We start from the raw sequence: 6064 nt of genomic DNA, 5'->3' as shown, positions 1-6064 counted from the left end.
GATACCGTTATGTCGTAAATTACGTCAACAAAGTAACATCATACTGTTATTAAGAAATTGGTATACTACCGTTTATTCACGGTATGTCACTGTAAGCCCGCTGCAAGGTAATAAACTGCCATATATTTATCAGTAACTTACCGTTATCACGCATCATTAGTACCAAAAATATTAATCTCTGCTAGAGGATACCGTGTTCCTACAGCCGGTCATTTACTGTTTAACAGGTCGTAATTTACCGTAATTTAAGGAAACAGTAACATACTATAAGAGACTGGAGGGTTCCAAAAAAATTGTATTGTATTAAAAAAAATGTACCATTTATTTATTTATATATATTTTTATATAAAAACATATATATACCCACTATTGATCGATTGATCTAGATAGATGGATGGATGGATAGATAGAAACACACACAAAATATAATCCATGTAATTCACACCACTTTTTATTTCTGTTCTGATTTTTCCCTGCTGAAATACACATTTCCAAAATCAAAAACTGAAAAGAACTGAAAATATATTTTCATTGAGGAAGCACTTGTTTTTACTAAACCATGTAATCCATGTATTTTCTCAGATGGTTGTACAAACAATAACGATATTATGTCATATCCATATCATGGCAGACAACATATGCTCAAGTGTTGGGTTTTCTTAGTTATATTTTGTAGGGTCTTAAACCTAAAATGTGAAGTGCCTTGGCATTCATTTTGTTGGCACCATACAAATCAACTGAATTGTAATGAATATAATATCAAGCCTCACACTTCTGCCTTTATATACACTTTGTCCAAAATACTGGCTCACACCACCAAATCAATGTACAAAGCAGGGTCCACAAGGACATGGATGAGCGTGTGTGGTGTGAAGGAACTTGACTGACCTGCACTGAACCCTGACCTTGCTTTGTGGACTGAGTTCATTGATTTGTAGGGTGAGCCAATATATGTGACAACTAAAGTGTAAGTAGCTGAAATAAATTTTAACAAATGGGTAAAAGGAAAAAAATCAAAACTGTTGCACTCAAAAAACCTATTGGACAGAGACGGCTTCTTGTAAGATGGCGAGAGAGCTTGTCTCCATTGTTGTTCACCTCGTGTAAATGTCCAGAAAGCATGGGCCATGGATCGTCTGTGGAGACACAGGTAACAACACATTGTTCACTTAAATTAAACAAGAAATGCACTATAAATGGCAACAACAGTTACCTAATTTGAAGTTTTCCACTCAAATTCAGTAAGCTGCTGGAGGAAAGTTGTGACGTGAGGGTTAATGTGAACAACCTTTCGCTTCATAGTGGTCCCAGTCTTTCTGCTTGTCCCAACCTTGGAGGTACATTTTGTTCCCTCTTCAGGGTTTATCCTTACAAAAAAACCTTAAAGCATGCCACAATAAATAGTAACATACAGTAACATTGAGTTGTGATGTGAAAAAATGACCTACTTAGGGATAATTCATTCATCATCTATCACTATTAGCTAACTGTTCAAACATACCTCTGAATTAGTTCCAATGTTGCACACGCTGACTCCTGGTATTCCAGGTTCAATACATAGAATGAACCAAAGAAGACTGACATCGCACCAGCAAAGGTGTTCTCTTTGTCCAGCTCAACAATTACACGCCCCTCTGCACTCACCATCCAGCAGGTGGCGGTCATTGAACTTTGTCCTGTACGTATAGGGGCAACATTGTCATTATGCAACATAAAATAATTTCAATACTTCACTTCTTCACACTGTCTAGATAATCAAACAGCAAATAGCTACGTACAGTTAATTATTAATTGCCTTATGTAGTCCGTGTTAACATATTATGATTATACATAATTGGTAATTATTCTGCACATTAAACACACCTAACAAAGAGTCAGCCCAATTAAATTACCATCAACTGAGTTCCATCAACTGTATATGGTTATTTTGGAGTTTATAGTGTGTGCTGCTGTTAAACTTTACAGTATTGACTTCAGTATTTCTGCTGTTAATGTAGCTAGACTACCATGTTGATCAGTAATATGTAATGTGAAATTTGATATTGTTACTTTGCTGGATTCACTGACACACATGTCCAACAACCTTGGTTTATAAAGGAAATTACAGAAATGTGAGCTAAATAAACAGAGACTGGATACCTGTCTGCCAAACAGAAATTGTAATATGGTCTAATCAGTTCTATTTCAAAAATGACTTCTTACCAAGCATAATCAGCCTTGGGGTGATTGGCAGGTTGCTCTCTGCTTCAAGGGACATCCTGATAGATGTTTCCTGCCAGAAAAAGGACCAAGACATTTTATGTAGCAAAAAAAACAGGACAGCAAGCAACAGCATTAAACCTAAAGCTGTATTAAAGAAGCTTACATCTGCTAAGACAAAGAGGGAGTCTTCATTTTCCTTGTAATACTTCATCATGAGAAGTATGGCTGCTGTGCCAACCTTGTTGTTGGTCAAAACTTCCTCACTTTCTATCTGCTGGATGAGTGTCCTTATACCAAGGTTCCATTTGAGCTTCTGGCTGGAGAAATAGTTAATAATCCTTCTGCCTTTGATTATGAGGGATGACTTAAGCGCTCACTGATATCAATACCTGTGAGTTTGTGAAAGTGGTTCAAAAGACCTTTTCGAGTAAACAAGAATGGCCACTGCTCCTGAATTTCAGCTACTGAAAGTGAGGGACAACTGTTGATAAGCTGGCGCTGAGAAATATATGTGAGGCACATGAAGTCATCCACATCAGGTCTCTCCACAGCTCCAGGTCCTTGTGAATTAAAAATTGTTAACAGGATGTCTTTCTTTTCCTCTAAAGAAGCTGGCGTTTCCCCCTCAGGAAGTTCAACTGGCTGCCAATTAATACAACCATAGCTATCAACAAGGCATCTGACTTTTTTAGGTGGGGTTGCATTACTGTTGGGACTGCAGTCTTCTTCATTCCTGGTTCTCTTTGTTTGACGAAGTCTATGTGTTGTATTATCTCGATTAACTTGTTCAACTCTAGATTTGATGCTTCTTAGTAGTGAATAATGTCCACAACCCAGTCTTTCTCCCTTTTCAGTAAAATCTGCAAATGTTTGAGGGTATCTGTTTACAATGATCTTAGCAACCTCTTCACAAGATGCACGTTTAGGGTTTCTGCAGAGAAGTCAAAGGAGTTTGCAAAGAAAAGCGTCTGGACTTCTTTAAGTTGCTTGAAGACGTTTCACCTCTCATCCGAGAAGCTTCTTCAGTTCTAAGGTCCAATGTCTAAATGGATTAGAGGATCACCAGGGAGTCCTTTGTCCCTCTTTGGGGGGATACTCCCACTGGGTTTAAATCTGGGACTCTCGGCCATTTGACCTTAGAACTGAAGAAGCTTCTCGGATGAGAGGTGGAACGTCTTCAAGCAACTTAAAGAAGTCCAGACGCTTTTCTTTGCAAACTCCTTTGACTATGATGACCTGGATGACTGAGAACCTTCACAGACTTTCTGCAGAGAACTTGCATGGCGTCCACAACAATTCTAACCATACTTCTCCTGTCCTCTGGATGAGCTCTGTCTCCTCTTGTGATCAGAGTGGAAATCTTTCCAAGGAATCTGTAAGTGTGAGACCCAAGAGCTGGAGTAATGGTTGTACATAGTGATGGACATGGAGGAGGAGTGGTGAGGTGGATGGCTTGATGTTTCAGCTGATGCAGCAGGGCAAAGCTCCAGAGAAATGGTGTCATTCAGGTTCTTTGGTCTGTTGCCATCTAAAAAAAAAAGAAGCAACTTTATATGGCTATTTCAACAAATATGTCCTCACTAAAAGATGAACCCTGCAATTAGGATTGAGTACTAACAGCAAGGCAGTTTTGGGGACCTTGTCTAAAGATGAAAATCAATCCCAGGACTGCAAAAGAACTACAAACTCAAGGACTTGCATTGAAAAGTTGAAAAATACATCGAAAAATACACTATATTTTACAGTTTGCCACAATTTCCACCCTTAGTCCTACCATTACCAATGAAAGGTTAATGGTGTTAGATTCAGTGTCTACTTTTGTTTATGTTATCCGTGTTAATTAACTACCAAACAATGTGAGCCCCAAAAAGCTCTTCAATATCATACTGTCTAAGTACATGTGTAGAATGGTATGCTGACACATCCAAAGTTTGCCACAGCTTCTTGAATGAGAGCGTTGTAAAGATGAGGATTCTAATCACTTGTTTCTCCAATGATTTGAACTATAGGTGGAAACATTTGGCCCACTGAGAGGTAGGACTGCAGTAACTGATGCCGTTCAGTCTTGCATAAGTTGACAAAGTTATGCACTGTTCTTGTACATGCTTTGAAATACGAGTGCTTGCTATCAAACCTAAGGGTCCACAAACGAATGAGTGGTCCAAACGGAGATTTTTTTAAAACTCCTTTTTTGCGTTTACGTGTGGACGAGGAATATAGAGTTCGTCACGCAACGTCAAAGGTATGCGCCTTTTTTCACATCACATTATTGTTTACATGAGATGAATTGCAGAATGGCAGATAGAGACGAAATACTGTTACTGTTAATCTGACTATCTGCAGGTTTTACACGCTTACATTTACACACGCAGAAAGGCAGAGGCATCACGGTGTGATTATTTTATGTGTAGTTGTTTTTTTCCTGTGTAATAATATTCAACATTGCTATCAATACATTTTTCAAAAAATGCCTCTCTGTGCAAAATGGGTTTAAAAACATAAACAGCTGTGGGATACTGTTTGTCCCTGATTTGAACCGGGGGGACAAATCGTGGCAGGATCAGCCTGATATTATTTGTATCCCGCTGTAACTTTACTGTATAAAGAGCTAACATCTCCAAAATGTCAGGAGTAGTTAGTCATTACAACAAGTGTTTGTGAACTAAAAATCAAGAATGTGGGATCCTGTTTGTCCATGATTTGAAGAGCCCAGTGCGTGCTCCCTATGCAGGGAAAAGCAATTCTGCAGGGGAGACCTACCTTGGCACTTGTGCAGGTGAAGCCAAAGGGAAGATATTCTTCACCATATTTTTGGCTTAGAATGAAGTTGGTTTGGAAACATATTCAGCCATGCTTCATCTCCTGCTTTGCGTTTCTGTGGGTGCACCGTGCTAGCAGTGTCCAAGCGTTTTTGGTTTTTTTTTCCCTTTTCATCCCGCGCCCCGCCTGCCATGGCTCTGCGGGCCCCACACTTTGGGAAGGTCTGGCATAATGTAACAAATAGTGATGTTTTGCTTTTAAAGACTTGTCAGGAAACCTACTGCGTCTCAGATATATAAAGTCCTCTATGAAAAAAGTTATTGATTGATTTTGTCTACTTCTGCTTGTGGAATATTAAATAAAGACAGTTTGTCAGACAGTATTGCAAGAACATCGTGCATTGCACAGCTGCGAAGATCCTGAAATTCCTCTATGATGCTCTGTATAGTGCTGGTTGGCAAGAGCATTTTAGCCTGCATTTTTAAATTACACAAAGCCAACTGTCTTCTAATAGATTAACTGTGTCCTGTCCTTGTATTATGGCAAATTCCCCAATTTCTTGTTGCCTTGACTGCTGAACTGTCTACTTATGTTTTCGAGAAATATGGCTGGAAATGGACATAATACTTTTTTCCCGTCTTTGATGTGAAATCTGAGATGGGCACAGAGTTGTAAAGTTTTGTGCAGCATACCCACATCCAGGAACTTGACAGCTGAGGTCACCAGTGAACTTATAAAACTCCTCCTCGGTGGTCTCCCTTCTTGTTCTGTGATTCCTAGGCATATGTGAATGAAAGGCAGAAAATGTTCTGAAAGTGGCAGGACAGTTCTCAGTTCCACAAGAAAACCTATAGTTAGCTACATGTTTGTGGCTTTTAACATGCAAACTGAACAATATAAATTTGCGTGCGCGGAAGCCACAAAATGTATAAATACACATAGTTGCAAAAAGCCGGATCTTTGACGCGAACGACGCGAGCCGGCTCCTTATCGCGAGCCGTGGTTTTTAATGAATTTTTAAAATTGACAATTCTATTGTATTGACTGTATTGCACTGAATGCAGGTTTACTGTGATTTCTGAGTAATATTGTAGTGAATATG

The 6064-nt window shown here is 39.1% G+C and overlaps 1 pseudogene; it reads right to left on the bottom strand.

Moving 5' to 3' along the window:
* Positions 1 to 1213: 1213 nt before the first annotated feature.
* Positions 1214 to 5009, bottom strand: LOC134638300 (uncharacterized; annotated as a pseudogene).
* Between the last annotated feature and the right edge of the window lie 1055 nt (positions 5010 to 6064).

The sequence above is a fragment of the Pelmatolapia mariae genome, linkage group LG12 (assembly GCF_036321145.2).
Source record: "Pelmatolapia mariae isolate MD_Pm_ZW linkage group LG12, Pm_UMD_F_2, whole genome shotgun sequence".
NCBI lineage: Eukaryota > Metazoa > Chordata > Actinopteri > Cichliformes > Cichlidae > Pelmatolapia > Pelmatolapia mariae.
The sequence above is the reverse complement of the archived record's forward strand: the minus strand, read 5'-3'. Positions and strand labels throughout refer to the sequence as shown.